This window comes from Rhyacophila brunnea, unplaced genomic scaffold (genome assembly GCF_057557595.1).
Source record: "Rhyacophila brunnea isolate RB1 unplaced genomic scaffold, BYU_Rbru_1.0 scaffold_106, whole genome shotgun sequence".
NCBI classification, from domain to species: Eukaryota; Metazoa; Arthropoda; class Insecta; order Trichoptera; family Rhyacophilidae; genus Rhyacophila; species Rhyacophila brunnea.
In genome coordinates this window covers 197,401-214,417 of record NW_028232759.1, presented here as the reverse complement: position 1 = coordinate 214,417, position 17,017 = coordinate 197,401, and the positions used below count along the sequence as shown (strand labels likewise).

The 17,017-nt window shown below is 26.0% G+C and overlaps 1 pseudogene; it reads right to left on the bottom strand.

Annotated features, from left to right (window-relative positions):
- Nucleotides 1–12,775: 12,775 nt before the first annotated feature.
- Nucleotides 12,776–13,795, bottom strand: LOC147078766 (uncharacterized; annotated as a pseudogene).
- Between the last annotated feature and the right edge of the window lie 3,222 nt (nucleotides 13,796–17,017).

Genomic DNA, 17,017 nt, shown 5'->3' with positions numbered 1-17,017 from the left:
ATTATAATATCCTTCATTGAAGACTAATTTTTTGGTTCACGCATATTCAGAAATGATAAGAACATTCAAAATCCCTGTCTCTTGAATCTCACATAAAAATATTTTAAAAAATAAAATGCATTCATAATATTTAATATACGATTTCCTTATGGCATATTTTTTAATATGAAAAATCAATTTATCGCAATCATTTATATTATTTCAAAGATTGATTACTTTTTGGTTTTAGGTAATTTTTATATATGTTTGAGAAACCAAATCAAAACTTATCAATATAAATATAAATTTGTGGCGCTTCTTTTAGACATCGATTGATTTTGTCCTAAATTCACAATTTATAAATTTAAACTCTAATTATTTTGATTATGTGTATAAGTTTGCGTGTAACGAAAGCAAAATAAACATTTTTTATTTGATCAAATTTAATTGTATATTATTTATAATTTAGATAATAAATAAATGATCTGATATAATATATACACATTTCTTTGAATTTTTTTTGGATGTTGGGCAATCTATTTTGCTGTTTTGATATGTGTTAAATATTTGAATTTTTTACATTTTTAATTTTAACATGTTAATATAAAATTAGCTGAAAAAAATTGAAATTTATGTGTAATATTTTTATTAAAATATTTGTATCTTTCGTTTGGTTAAATTAACTACAGTGGCTTTAAGAATTTCTTTGTTAAGAATAGCATAGAAGAAAAGCATATCGGCATCAATATTTAACCACAGATTAGTTGCTCAAATATTCAAAACCGCGAGAAAAAAAACAATAAAAACGGTTATTGTATTTCCTAGCTAGCCAAGTTTGAAATATCTAATCATGGTTTTATAATAACAAAATGTTATAATATTATATAAAATATACAAATTTGATTTTGATTGACATATACGTTGGATCTCATACATATAAAATTCTTTAAAATATTAAGATACAATTTATACACATAAAACCCATGAATACTATTATACCAGAACAAGTTCATTCAATAAATTGATAAAATAAAGCACAATTATATTCAGGAAAAATAATTATAACCAACGATAAAAAAATAAATTTTTTAAATGAAACAATCTTCTTGTGTGGCTACTAATACAAAGACATAGTGTATATCTTTTTACTATAATTGAATTGTATATTACAAAAAAAAATTTTAGGTTATTTTCATCTGTAGTACATTTTGATTTGTGTAATTCATATTTATTTACTATGAATATATTTTTTCATTTCAGTGTTGATTTTCTATCTGATTACGCTTTAATCATTTTTATTTCTTTTTTATATCTAAGGTTTATATAGGCATAATTTAAATTGAATTTTAAATTTATTTTCTGATAGGTATTTCTGTTAATTTAATTTATGGGGTAATTTTAGTATTGCAATTTTAGATTAAGTCTCCAAGTTTAACTTGATTTATTCTTGTGAGCATATCGTATGCATACTCTTGGTTATATCCACTTTTCTTAAATCTTCTTCAATACGTCTCTCTTCTCAAGACCTATTAATACGAGGGGTTTCCTCAAATCCTAGTAGTGTTTATATAACATATCTACATAATTATTAACCTAATAAATACTTGGGTAATTGAATTAAAAAATTTTATGGTGAATCTTCAGAAAAATTAATAATTTATTATAAAGAATACACAACAAAGTATAGAATGAAGACAAAAAAAATATTTTTATGTTGCAAGAATTGAAAACATTCTAGATTTATAAAACAGAACATTATATATTTAAAGGTTTAAAATAAAAATTATTCCATTGAAGAGCATTAAACCTCATAAAAGACATTATTTTCATGATTTAGTGACACCAGTGCAAACTCTATCTACATAAAAATAACTACTCAAGGCATTTGGCAATATTTAATGATTTTAAATTTGTGGGGTGTGGTGGCGTAGTTTATTTAGGGGGTTTTAATAAGTTGCCAGAATTCCAATCACAAAAGGCCTTTGTGGGCAAGCAATCAAAGTCAATATTGGTATGATGGGATGTTTCCTAGTAGCGGTGACCCGATTGACGTGGTAAACGCCGTTAATCTTTTTTATACCCTTCTGGATTCATATGAACTTGCTCAATGCGAGAAATGCTCATAAGGGTGGTGGAATGTCGAAATTAGACTGTAAAACCATAATAAACCTATTTAAAGCCATGAATAAATTAGGAATTCGCTGTATAAGACAGGAAAACGTGCCCCGAACATTAAATGAATTTACAACATTCATCAAAAATATAAGTAAATGTAGAGTGGGGTGTATAATTAATCGCGACGGAAGTAGATAGAACCCTACCCTCTTCACATCGACTCCACCTGATAAAACAAGTTTAATTTCACGAAGATTAAACTGGTAATAGGAAATGTGAAGGATAACACCCAGGGGTGGGCAACATATAAGCAAAAATTCCTAATAGTCATAAGCGAACTTCCTTAAAGGATTATATATAAGAAAAAATAAATAAAATACGTTTTTTTGTCTCTAATTTGAAATTTAGTTATACAATAATCTGCAAATATTAGAAAAAAAAATTTTTATAGGTTATATAATGGTAATTTCACAAACATGAACATATATGATCTAAACTTTTTAATAAAATATTTTTAAATATAGTTAAGAAATTTTAAAAATTCTAAAAAGTTATTTCTGTACATGTGAGTCTAACTATTTTCATAATTTTACAAAAATAAATTTAGCTAATTTAAAAACCTAAAATAAATTAATTTTTAAATCAATTAAAAAAAATTTTGTTCTTTTTTTAAGAATGAAAACATAAACACTCTTTTATGGCTACATGATAAATTGATGTAAAAAATGACAAATAATATCTAAAAGATAAATTTTGGTTTTTAGTTGGCTTACTAATGCATAAATAACAAGCCTTTATCTGCTATCTGATAATATAAACACCTTTTTTAATCGTATAAATATACTGGAATAGAAGAACAAAATATAAATTTAAGATACTTTTAAATAGCTAATAGAAATTATAAAGGTTTTAAAAATTAAAATTGCAAAATACAGATAAAGTATAACAAATTAGATGCATCGTACTTAAATTAAATCTGTTTTGAATATTTTTTAGCGCTAAATTGGATAAGAAAGACGTATTTCCAAAAACCAAACCTTTATTTATTCGAAATTAATTTTAGAAGATAAATAAATCATTTTTTAAATGTACAGAAATTTATATAAATAAGATTTAGTTTGGCTAAAAAAAAGTGTCGATGCATGTGTAGACATCATAAAAAAAAATATCAAAAGAATCTATCATAGTACATTTCAAGCCTTCATGTTAATGAGAATAATTGTGTGTATAACCATATTTTTAGATGTTTAGATTTTATTGTCTACATAAATTATATTTAAAAGAATATGTGCATAATTAGGTGATCTATTTTGTAATTTAGGTAAGCAGCAAATAAAATCATAAGCATTGTGAATATCTGCTTATCACATGATAAAATTATATCCGAAATAATTATTTATAAGTTAATTAAAGTCTAACAAAAACAATTGTTTGAACAGAAATAAAATTTTTTTGTCATAACTAATTTTATTTTGAATATAATTGCTTTTAATTCCCATTTTTCTTACATTTAGAAATAATTTAAGCATATAAATTGAAAAAAACACAGTATAATTGAAAATAGTATCGAAACATGCTGTAAATAATCAATAAAAAAAAAGATAGCAAAATTCATTTCTGTAGTTCTTTGACAATAAAATATTAAATTCAAGCAATAATAAAAAGCCAATTTTTTGAAAAGGTAATTAGAAATATATAAATGAATTGGTTAAATACTAATTTATCTGATATCAATATCTGTAAAACAACACCAAAAATTTTGCACAATCTTATTTTTTTCAGAATATAAATCAATATTTTGGGATCATATTCACGGTTAGTTATTTTTATAGTCAAGAAAACGTTTAAAAAAATATACGTAAATCTATAATTTTGTTTTTAAGTTCGTTAGGATTGTATTGTAGTTTTGGGATTTCTAATGGAACTGGGGGTATACACGCAAACAGAGAGTTAAGCAGGACACTTCAACTAATATTTTGAAAGGTTAAAATGAATTTCCATAGAGAATGGGCATATAACTATGACTTTTACCATAGAATCATTACAAATTTTCTTAGTCGAAAAAAATAACAAATATAAAACTAATTTATAAATGCATGAAAATTATAAAAGAGGGTAAAATCAAGTTTATTTTTTTAGTATCGTAGAGAGTAATTTATTATTATTAATAGTAACGCAAATACTTTAAAACCTCGAATTTAATTTCTGAAATACTTGGTTTATGATTAAATATATAAAACTTAAGGATGCAGGCTAAAATTAAGTTTAAATTCTAAATATTGTAAATATAAATGTATTTTTATTGATCTATCGTAAAATACTTTAAAAGCCCGAGTTTAATTTCTGAGAAACTTGGTTTATGATTAAATATATAAAACTTAAGGATGCAGGCTAAAATTAAGTTTAAATTCTAAATATTGTAAAGATAAATGTATTTTTATTGATCTATCGTAAAATACTTTAAAAGCCCGAGTTTAATATCTGAGAAACTTGGTTTATGATTAAATTTATCCGCCTAAAATATAGGCTAAAATTAAGTTTGAATTCTAAATATTGTAAATATAAATGTATTTATATTGGTAATATCACAAAATACTTTAAAAGCCCGAGTTTAATATCTGAGAAACTTGGTTTATGATTAAATTTATCCGCCTAAAATATAGGCTAAAATTAAGTTTGAATTCTAAATATTGTAAATATAAATGTATTTATATTGGTAATATCACAAAATACTTCAAAAGCCTGAATTTAATTTCTGAAATACTTGATTAGGATTGAATACATGAGAATTAAAGATATAGGCTAAAGTCAAGTTTACATTCTAAATATTGTAAATATAAATGTATTTATATTGGTAATATCACAAAATAATTCAAAAGCCCGAATTTAATTTCTGAGAAACTTGGTTTATGATTAAATTTATCCGCCTAAAATATAGGCTAAAATTAAGTTTGAATTCTAAATATTGTAAATATAAATGTATTTATATTGGTAATATCACAAAATACTTCAAAAGCCCGAATTTAATTTCTGAAATACTTGATTAGGATTGAATACATGAGAATTAAAGATATAGGCTAAAATTAAGTTTGAATTCTAAATATTGTAAATATAAATGTATTTTTATTGGTGATATCACAAAATAATTCAAAAGCCCGAATTTAATTTCAGAAATACTTGGTTTATGATTGAGTAGATAAAACTTAAAGATATAGGCTAAAATTAAGTTTAATTTTTTAATTCAAAAACGGGAATTGTGCAAAAATTCATTCATGTTCATCACATATAGCATCGAAAAAAGAAATATCAAAACCATAACCATTATCCAATTGCTAAGATATGATAGATCGAATGTCAAAATTATATATCAGCGAATCTGTCCATTAAATTTTAATCATGATTAGAGAGAGAATTTCTTCTCGCTAAAGATCTAGATTATCAGTAAATTTAAATTACCAATGAATTAAAAAAAGAGATGGACAATCACAGATGTCTTTTTTTGAACCATACGAAGAATCATTATTTTCTATCTTAAATAAGGAGAAAATATTTGAATTATCAATAAAATATAACATAAATATCAGCAGTCTTCTTACCCCAGAATAAATTCAAGAAAATGGCAAAAAACCTGTCCCAAACAGCTCTAAGACGGCTATGTGCTGAAGAACGCAAAATAAGAGTAGAAGGAGAAGAAATAGGGTTCTTTGCACATCCCACTACAATTCCAGGAACAAAAGAACGAAACTATTCTACGTGGGACATATATATCAAAGGAACAGAAGGCTCGTTGTATGAAGGACATGTTCTGCACGCAGTCATGACATTTCCACACGAGTATCCGATTCATCCACCAAAACTTGTTTTTAAGACAGAAATGTTTCATCCAAACATATACACGGATGGGAAGGTGTGTATTAGTATTCTGCATGTGGCGGGCGATGATCCAACAAGTTATGAATCGCCTGATGAAAAATGGACACCTGTACAAAGTATACGAACGATAGTATTATCGGTTATTAGTCTTCTTAACGAGCCAAATACGAATAGTCCAGCAAATGTTGATGCTTCGAAAGCATTTAATAGAGAAAGAAATTGCTATAATAAAAAGGTTATTAAAATCTTGGGTGAATCTTCCGTCAAAAGGGAAAATATCAAAGGTGAGAATCTTAGTGAAAGCGACCATAAATATTTAGATGGGCTTTTCTCGTTTAGTAAGTAAACAAGGAATATTCATTTATGCACTACCATTATAATCCCATTACTATAATATAATTTAAGACTCTTACTATTCTAAATATATAGGTTGCTTAATACTACCATCATAATCCTATTGCTATATATAATTTAAGACTCTTACTATTCTAAATATATATGGGTTGATTAATACTACTACTATCATAATCCTATTGCTAAATATAAATTAAGACTCTTTCAATATTAAATATATATAGGTTGTTTAATACTACCATTATAACCCCATTGCCATAATATAATTTAAGACTCTTACTATTCTAAATATAAGGCTGTTTAATACTACCATCATAATCCCATGGCCATAATATAATTTAATAATCTTACTATTCTAAATATATAGGCTGTTTAATATTACCATCATAATCCCATTGCTATAAATTAAATTAAAGACCCTCATCATTGTACTATTCTCTATATACAGCCTTATTAATTACATTATATTCTTGATAAATATAATTAAAGACCATTATTATTGTACTATCCTTTATGTATGACATTAAATATATTATATGAGGCCTATTGTTTAGATTATAATTGTACCATCTTTTACATAATGCCTTATTATATACACTATAATCTTATACTGTAATTAATCATTATAATATAATATTTATGCACTTTTTATTGTATTTATATACACTATTATGATATCATTATTATATAGTTTTATTATTTACTATTGTAATGTATTGCACGTAACCTTATTATTTATCATTACTATGAAATATTAAATTCTAATCGAATTTACTTTATTTATTTATGTTTTACTTCTATTACTTTTTAGAAAGTTCGCTTTATACTAATAGGAACTATTGCTTAACTGATGCGTCTCTCTGTGGAACTCCCCAGCACTTCATGTCACCCGTAATCAACGTGGATTGGGCCCTTTCTCATAGGCGGCAGTCATTATGTGGAGGGAATGAGATTTTGTCTACTGTTCGTCGCTAAGAGTTACAAACCACAACCACACTCTACACTGTCCTATATCCTTGCTGAACGGTGTGGGATCTTTTTTATTCTAGAGGCACAGTTCAACGGCTTACACAGCAACCGACTATTTCTCATGGCTTGTCAATGCTTTATGGTTTATCTTTTATGGTTCACTGGCCGCCCCCTTAGGTATTTTTCTTTAGAGTAAATTCGTTTCGGAAATTAGTGAGGTGGGTGGAAATGGAACCCGCGACCCCTGACCGAGGGGTCAGACTTGTAAACCACTCAACCATACCACCCATGAGATATTATATAAATATTTATCATTAGCCTTAATATTGTGCTATTATAATATAATCTATTGCCCCTATTATTTATATTAGTAATAGCATCAAACTGAATTTCAATTAGAGGTTAATTTGATTTTAGTTTTTTATAGTTGTTCAAGCAAAACTCTAGATTGCTCTATAAGACAGATTTGACTGATACTTGTTTCCTCCTGATCATCTTTACAATCTTCCACAAAGTATCTTCCTTTATAGAGACTTATTAGTTATATACCATTATAATATAATTTATTATTCATATGATAATATCGTTGTGCAATTTATATATAGATTTTATATACACTATCGTGCAAATTATAGACCTAAGACCAAGTTTATTTTATTATTATAAGCTATAGGTTGCTTTATTTATTTTCCGATCGGTCTCACTCTTTTTAATCCTTTATAAATAACTCAAATACACTCATCTATATATAGATCTAGCTAAACCCAATTTTAACTACTTTTGTGTTCATATATAATGATATTAAAAGTGGTTTCTAGCAAGCGATAATAAATTTACGATATTGGCCAAATTGTAGTTACCTAAACTAAATATTATTAGCAAACAACCTTTTATTTTGAAATAAACTACCGGTGCTATAAATGTAATTCATCATACATTCTATAATTTTTATCCTATAATCTGTTGACTTCTCGAATCTATGTGATTTATATTGAGATCGTCTATGATATTTTATATGAATTCTCTGGTTTGAATATATGGAAAAAACTTATCCAAATTTATATTATGCTTTCGTATAAAAATTAAGTATATTTATTAACTCGGGATAAGACATAAAAATCACACGTAATCAAATAGACTACAAAATGTGCAGGAAATGTTTCATTTTATTATATAAAACTGTCCAATATAGGGCATTAATTTTAACCTGGAAGTTCCAACATTTGTATTTACAATTGAAACCTCATTAAACAATGTTTGAACATAAAAATGAAGCAAAATAGTATAACAAAGGTTAAAAAACTAGTGTGCATCCAAGGTAATTTATATAAGAAAGATTTATGTATAAAGTAGATTATTGGTTAAAATGATAAATATTAAGATCTATGTGTGAAAGGATTAAAAAATATAATTCAGTAAAAAAACTTTTGGTCGAGGTGATATGTTCAAAAAAGTAAATTTAAGTTTATTAAAAACCCTCGATACCGAATTACCAATAATATCATATTAGAGGTAAAGAAAAGAGACCATGTTTGTGGGGTACAAATTAATGGCCTAGATTATACTATTTAAATGATTTAAATGATATAAGATTCAAATTATTCTCAAGCAAAAGTATTTTAAAATTATAAAATTGGCAATCTATGCTCCTAACTATAAGTAACACAACAATAACGGAAAAGCTGATTTGGGATTTTAAAGTACCCTTCAATTATATAAACAAACTTTTTCATGGCGCTGAAACGACTTTTAATTATTCTCGAACGCAAGTGAAAGTAATCAAAGCTCTTTATGTATGATAGAACAGTTTCCTAAAAGCAGTAACCCGATTTTCATAGTCAAATTAACAACCTTTAATTTTGTAAAAGGATAAAACTAAGCATATTATAAAATAAATATTTTTTTATCGCCCACATAAAATATTTTCAATATATGTAACCACAAGAAAATGATTTCTTATTGCTCATTGCAAGACCTATTAAGCATGTTAAAGAATTTAAACCATGAATTCGGCTAGATTTTAAAGATTCGCTATATTATATTGTGAATAACCACCTAAAAGAATAATATAATTGTATATTTGTTTGCTTTAAATACATATATGCTCAGTAAAGTACAAATTTAAGCACCAATTAAGCTTTTACTTTTGAAAAAATATAATCCCGTGCAAATAGTATTTTTTTCAAATCTTTAAATTTATACCCTTGTATTTCTTTCTTTATATTCACAAATAAATTTCAAATATAGAAAAAATAAAAAGTATAAGAAGTGGCAATAGAGCGTTAAACCAATATTTTAGTTTAGACTATATTGCAAAGATTACATTAAAAACATGTTTATCATGAAAATATATATAGATTTTAAAAATTGGTACTGTTATGCTTTTTTCTGGTAAGTGACACTATACTAAAAATTCTATTCCATAAAATATATCCGAAATTAACTAATACATGATAGCTTAATATTAATCAACTGATTTTCATATAAATTTATGACTTATCAAGTTTTTTAAAGGACTACTTTGTTATATTATGAAAAATAATATTGAAACAAAAATACCCTAAAAAGCATTTTTCTGTGATTTTTATCGGCCTAGTCTATTAAATTTTTATAAATGTATTAAACGTAAAAAACACATGGCATCTAAACAAAAGTATTTTTTTTAATAAAATAGATAATTTTTGGCGTGATTGCTGCTATCGAGAAAATACATATATATAGAAAACGATATATCATACACAATATACAATATAACTATTAAAATAATTTTAAATACATGGATATACTATACTTTTTGCCTAAATACGTTTTGTTTTTATTAAAAAATAATAGCTTGATTATATGAATAACTTAATTTTTACTTCTACATTATGTGTATATATAATGCAACAGTATTTATATTAACTATGCTTTTCTATAAAATCTATTTCTTTAACTAGGCACGATAATATTGCTTGTTATATGAACAACTAAATTTATACCTTCTTAATTTTGTATATTGAAACACAACTCTATTTATATTGACTCTTATTTTCAATATTTTTGGAACTATACATGCTAATATTGTTTTTTTAATGAAATAGAGTTTATATTTCTTCAATTTTGTGCATCATAAACAATTTCTGTAACTATTTTTTTGCAATTTTACATACAACTATTGTGCCTCTGATACAATTTTTTGCTTTCCGATTATTTAAGCATCATGATCGTGTAAGCTTAGTATTTTAAGAGCTTATAGATGTCATAAAATAAAATTTTTAAGACATATCGAGTATATACCAGAATTTCAAAAATTTGTAATCTTAAAAATTTATAAAATGCCAAAAAATAACACTAGAGTAATTATCTTTGTTTAAAACTAAAATTCCAATAAATTATATTAGATAGGGGCGTTAAATACCATCAGTTTACCCGGGAAAGAAAAACATATAAAATTAGAAATTAAGTTTTTTTGATGATACCGATGGATGATTTTTCACGTTTTTTAAAATCGTTTATATTAACAAAAATAATTTTATCCTTCTTATTCTTCCTCGGAATGCAACGTGCATTTCTATATCTGACCAACATCCTCCAATCGAATTCTTATGAAAACCCGAATTGATATCTTACAACCCTATATAATGGTTCAAATTCTTGTTCTAAGTGAAATAATCATTGGTTCACTTATATCATTTTCATGCCGTCTCTATAAATTGTTGTGTTATTCTTTATACAATTAACCATTTCTTCTATGATCGTTTATTTTTTTATACTTTCAACCGCAATAAACTTTATTCTTATGTTTAAATTCCAAGAACCCAAACACCCAGAACTTAACACCTTTTATGGCACTTACGCTTACCAAATTTAGACTCATCTTTTCAAACACATTTCTTTTTAAAGCCCATCTGATCTAATATTTAATAATACTTTAGAACTACTATATCTTGACATTCTATCAATATTATCCATACTGCTTTATCACCAATTTAGAGTTCATATACCATGAAATTTCAGCAAAAACAGTTTCCGATTAATAGGACTAGTATTTTTTGAACTTCTAGCATCATAAAAGGCAGTTACTTCCCAACTATTGTATGTTTTTTGCAGGCACTCCAAAGACAAACTACTTTGTTCTCGTCATTACCAGACACCTTTACTTCATAACAACAGTGTTTGCATTTATTTTTTATTTTAACAGCTTCATTTAAATCGATAGAATTTTTTCACTTTTTAATCTTTTATGTTTCATCAAAAATAAAAATAAAAGAACAACAAAAGTATATATCCAAAAGGTAGATAACTGCCTACCAGCCGGTAATTTTTTACGATAATAGACTAGAGCCTAATTAAAAGGAATATTTTTTATTTGTATTGTAAAACTACTCAAAAGTAACTTACAACAAATACGTTTGATAAATGTTGTGAAATGTATATCATTCACAGTCATAATCAACATTGAGAAAACTAAAAATCATTATGTATGCTGATTTTTATCCCTTTTGATCTAAAATATACTCTTTTCTATTTTAAGATTTAATATTTATCCTTTAATTTTATCAACTATTGCATATAAAAAAATTTAGTCTGTATCTTAGAATTTTTGAACTCAAAAAGTTATATATTTAAGATTTACCGAACATTTTTTTAATGTTTCAAAAAAAATAATATCTGGCTGATATGGATTTTTACACATCGAATATACAAAATGCTATGAATTTTTATGATTTGGTTATATCTGATATAGAAAAGAGAGGTTCCATTAAACAGATGTGATTAAATAATCAAAATATTATTATAAAGAGTGATTATTGTGATAATAAATTATGTAAAACGATCATGAAATAACAAAAATTTGTGTGTTTTGAACACCAGAATTCCTAATTGAATTAATTCTTTCCTCTGGATACAACATATATACTGTGATGTAATGAAATCACAACACAAATGGTAATAAATTGGAAATAAAGCACCTTATTTTAATAGTTTTGTGTGTGTTATACAAAAATATTAAAAAATGAATATTGAAATTAATAGTTTATGGCAGAAATTTTTTACCTATATATCAATTTAAACGAACAAAATATCTTGATTATATAGTATTTATAAAAAAATCCACTATAATTGTATAAAGTATGCAAATAAATATAATTTTTATATTCATTTTATAGTTTTTGGACAATACCCTGCCTATAATCGAATATAAATATTATTGTATAGAGGATTGAAAATAATTTACATATTGATTTTCTAGTCTATAAATAATACACTACTACCTACTAGCTTTAAACAATTGAAATATTTTTGTATAGAAAATTGAAAATAATTTAAATATCGATTTTTTAGTCTATAAATAATACACTACCTTTAAACAATTGAAATATTTTGTTTGGAAAATAAAATACAATTTTATATTAAGTTTTCTGTATATATAAAATACCCTACACCTTTTTACAATTTAAATATTGTTGTGTAGAAAATAAAATTCAATTTGAATATTGATTTAGTTATAGAACATTGGATCCGATTCTTTGTTTCCCACAATTTTAGCATAACCTTCCTCAAAGTCTTTCATGGAAACAACATACCTTGAATTTCTTACAGCCAACATTCCTGCTTCCCTACAAACAGCTGTAACATCGGCACAGCTAAGCCTATCAGCGCGATTAACTAAAATTTCGAGATCAACATCATCATCTAAAGACATTTTAGATGTAACAGCGCCAAAAACCATTCTCTTCTGTCTCCTATCAGGAACAGGAAATTCAATCTTTCGATCAAGCCTTCCAGGTCTCAACAAAGCCGGGTCAAGAGTATCTGGTCGATTTGTAGCCATAATAACCTTAACATTACTCAACTTATCAAAACCATCCATTTGATTGAGCAGTTCTAATAAAACACGTTGAACCTCGCGATCCGCACTCGTCGCTGAATCATATCTTTTTGAGGCAATTGAATCTACCTCATCAATAAAAATAATGGAAGGCGAATTTTCACGCGCTAGTCTGAAGGTGTCGCGAACCATTCGTGGTCCTTCCCCTAAATATTTCTGTACGAACTCACTTCCATTTACTCGAATAAAAGAGGCTTGTGTGTGGTTAGCTACTGCTTTTACCAACATTGTTTTTCCTGTTCCTGGTGGTCCGTATAATAAAACACCACGTGGTGGGTCAATGCCTATTTGTGCATATAACTCGTTTTCTAGAAGAGGAAGCTCGACGCATTCTCGAATCTCTTGTTTTTGAACATCAAGTCCACCAATATCACTGTACTTAACTGTAGGTCTTTCCATCTCTATACGCACTGATGTATCTGAATCTACTGGGAGAATATCAACAATAGCATTTGAATGTCGATGAAGAGCAACAGATGTTCCTGGTCGAAGAAGTTGTCGATCAACACTCGAAAGAATCTTTACTAGTGATTGTGATCCCGTGCTTGATGACCCAATAATGGCGGAGGTTGGATCTACTAGCTCAATAAATTGCCCCATTAAAAGAGGAACCGATTTAATTCGGGCCATTTCTGCAGCGATATGGTGTAATTCTCGGGTCAAGGTATGGATATCTGAACTTATATGGGATTTATGGAGAAGTATACGTGAAAGCTTCTGGTCATTCATTTTGTAGTCCCGATACGTCAAAAAAAGTTGCTCTGGTTCGGGTGAATTTATCATTAAGGGTTCTTGAAAATATGTATTCATTGCCTCAATTTATTCTTGAAGAGTTGCAAAAAAAAGTCCATTCCTAATAAAGTTATTTTGGTAATTATTTTTTAGAAATTACTTATTTTAAGGTATAATAAATTTCGTTTTTATTTTATATTTATCCGATACTGTATTTATATTGAGAGTATTAAAATTTATTATTTATTGATTATCAGATTATTTAAATTTTTAGCCACAACTGTATTTTTTATTCAATTAAATTATCACAGAATTGATATTTAGTGTATTTTAAAATTTATGTTCATGTTACTTATTCATTCATTATTTATTTTTATGTTTGTAATAACAATTAATTAACTTAATTTTATTATTGCTTTAATGTCGAATTATTATACATTTTTTATTTTTCTATTCTTTTTTATTATGTATTTTTTTCGATATAAAAATAATATAAGCTAAATCATGTTATTTAATAAACACAATTTATAATATTTTTCTTTCTAAATTTTTTTGATTAACCACAATATCTAATTATCAACAATAATGCAAATAGTATCTTGAGAAATCAGGGATATCAAAAGAAAACTGAACGATACGTGTTCAGGAAAAACACCAAAGTCGATAGGCCTTGAATGGATAATAAATCATTACAAAAAATTAATGCAAAATATTTTGGTAATATCTTATCTTATTGAGTAATATTTTCCATCTTAAATAATAAAATTAAAATAAGTATACAGTTGGAAAACACTGATATTATTAATTGCATTTAACAACCATGATTTTGTAAACAAAAGACCCGTGAGTTATAGATCTTCGAAATTCAAACTAAAAATTTAGCCGTGAAATATTTTAAAAATTTGCAAAAAAAATACAATCACCTATTTCCATATAAGATTGAAGTATTTAATTTGAGCGCATCAATCGAGTCCGCGCTACTGAAAAACATCTCTATCACAACAATATTGGCTTTAATTACTTGTAGTTGCGTTCGAAAATCGAGTCAAGTTGTTTCAGCCTACAAAACTAAGTGTATTTGCAAGCTGAAAGCTTATTTTTTTTACTGTAGGTTAACCCACAGAATTTTATGTGTCTCTTAAGCTAGTTGACATTAATTACCAGTTTGGTTGCCTGTCAATGCCGTTGCGTGTGGAGGATTGTAACCTTCAGCTTTTTAATTAAAGATTCTAGGTAGAATATTAACACCCTCCACTATCGCCACTCTAAAATATTCTATAAAGTCCTTGGAAGCTAAGAAATATGTAATGCAGAGGCACACAATTTTATTAGGGTAAGGTGATTTATGCTCCCGATTTTACTTTCAAATTAAATTTAGAGAAAAGGTTTGCAACAACAAAACTTTTATTTTTCTGGTTTTAGATAAATTAATGAATGTTAATATAATGGGCATTGAATTTTCGCCTTACCAGACTTAAAAAACACAAATTGTTAAAATCGAATTTTTTAAATAATTTAATCATCGTAAAGATCATAATTATTGTTATTTCTTTCTACCTAATTTTTACGATTTTATAAAAATGCACGTCGCAACGTATATTTATTTTTACGAATAACACTAATGCTTTTTACAATTAATTAAAAAACTTCCTTTATTTTATTCATTTTTATCTTTATTTGCTTTGTTCACAACTTTTAAAACGATTTTTGCTATCTTCTAGCATCTATTAAAGCTGTGTTATGTAATTTTTCTCTTTTTTTTTTATTACTGCAAGGTTCGAATGTTGTTTTTTGATAAAAAACTAAATTATCAGACAAAAAAGAAAACACAATAAATGTTAAAAAAATTAATTTTGTACACTAGTACTCAATGATATAATTGTTTTTAATTTATTTTTATCATTATATAATGTTATAAATCATAGAAACAAAGCCTAAATATTCACTAATTTATAAGCTCTTTTCTCTGTCTTATATTTTTCTACTTTGATATAAATATTTTATGATAATAATTGCAAAATTATAAATTAGAAAGACAGATATAAAATAGATTTTTAGCATCCCAATAAATCGATATGTGTTTCAAGATGTAATTAATATAATTTCTTTATGTGTGGATGTAATTTAAGCGGATAATTCTTCAAATAACTTTTAATTCTAAGCCCATGAATTTTAGATAGTTATATATTGCACATCTGCAGTAACCTCTTTTCAAGCACATCATCCGTACACTCTTTCTAAATATTTACGCTTAAGACTTATACTTTTTGTTTTTTTTACGAATGAAAATAAGGTGTTTCTATTTTTATACATAAATTTCTTAAACGCTTTTATTAAAAAAAGATATTTTTATTTTATAAGCTAAACGAAATCAAACACAAAACGTGATAAATTATATTATAAAGATCATCGAACAAAGTTTTTCCAGGAAAATATAGATTAAAATTTAATTTGTAGTCATGAAAAAAATTCTAATAAATAAGAATGACTAGGTGTGTTTATATTTAAAATAATTAATACCAGTTAAAACATACTTAAATACATAAAGATCAAGAAATGTGGCAAATATATTTTTTAGATTACTGTGGTACCCACAAGCTCTCGAAGAGCTCAAAATAGGGGCTCCTTTTAAAAAAAATTTGACCAGGTGAAATAATTTTCCGGAAAAATATTAAACTAAAAATAAACTTGGAAAAAAGGAATGTATGCCACCACACAACACGCATTTAAATAAATACTCTACGAATAACTTTTTTTATAAACTGCCGGCACACGGCAATTACATTTAAAATTTCATGATAAACACATATTCAAAATATAAAAAACAACACTTTAAACGATGCGTTTTTTCAAAAAAAGTCGCAAATATTTTTGAATTTTCAAGACAAAATACAGAATTATTCACAAAATTAATTATTACCAGGTGAAATTTCGCATAAAAAATTCATAAGATCATAAAAAACTTTAAAATATATAATTTTTCAAGTTCCTGTATCAAATCATGAAGGTGATTCTGAAAAAAAAATCTATGGTTCGAATGTGTTTAATTATGGGCATAAATCGTGTATTGAAGGTTTGAATATTAAAAGTCAAAAAAAAACTTCTTATTTACAACATAAA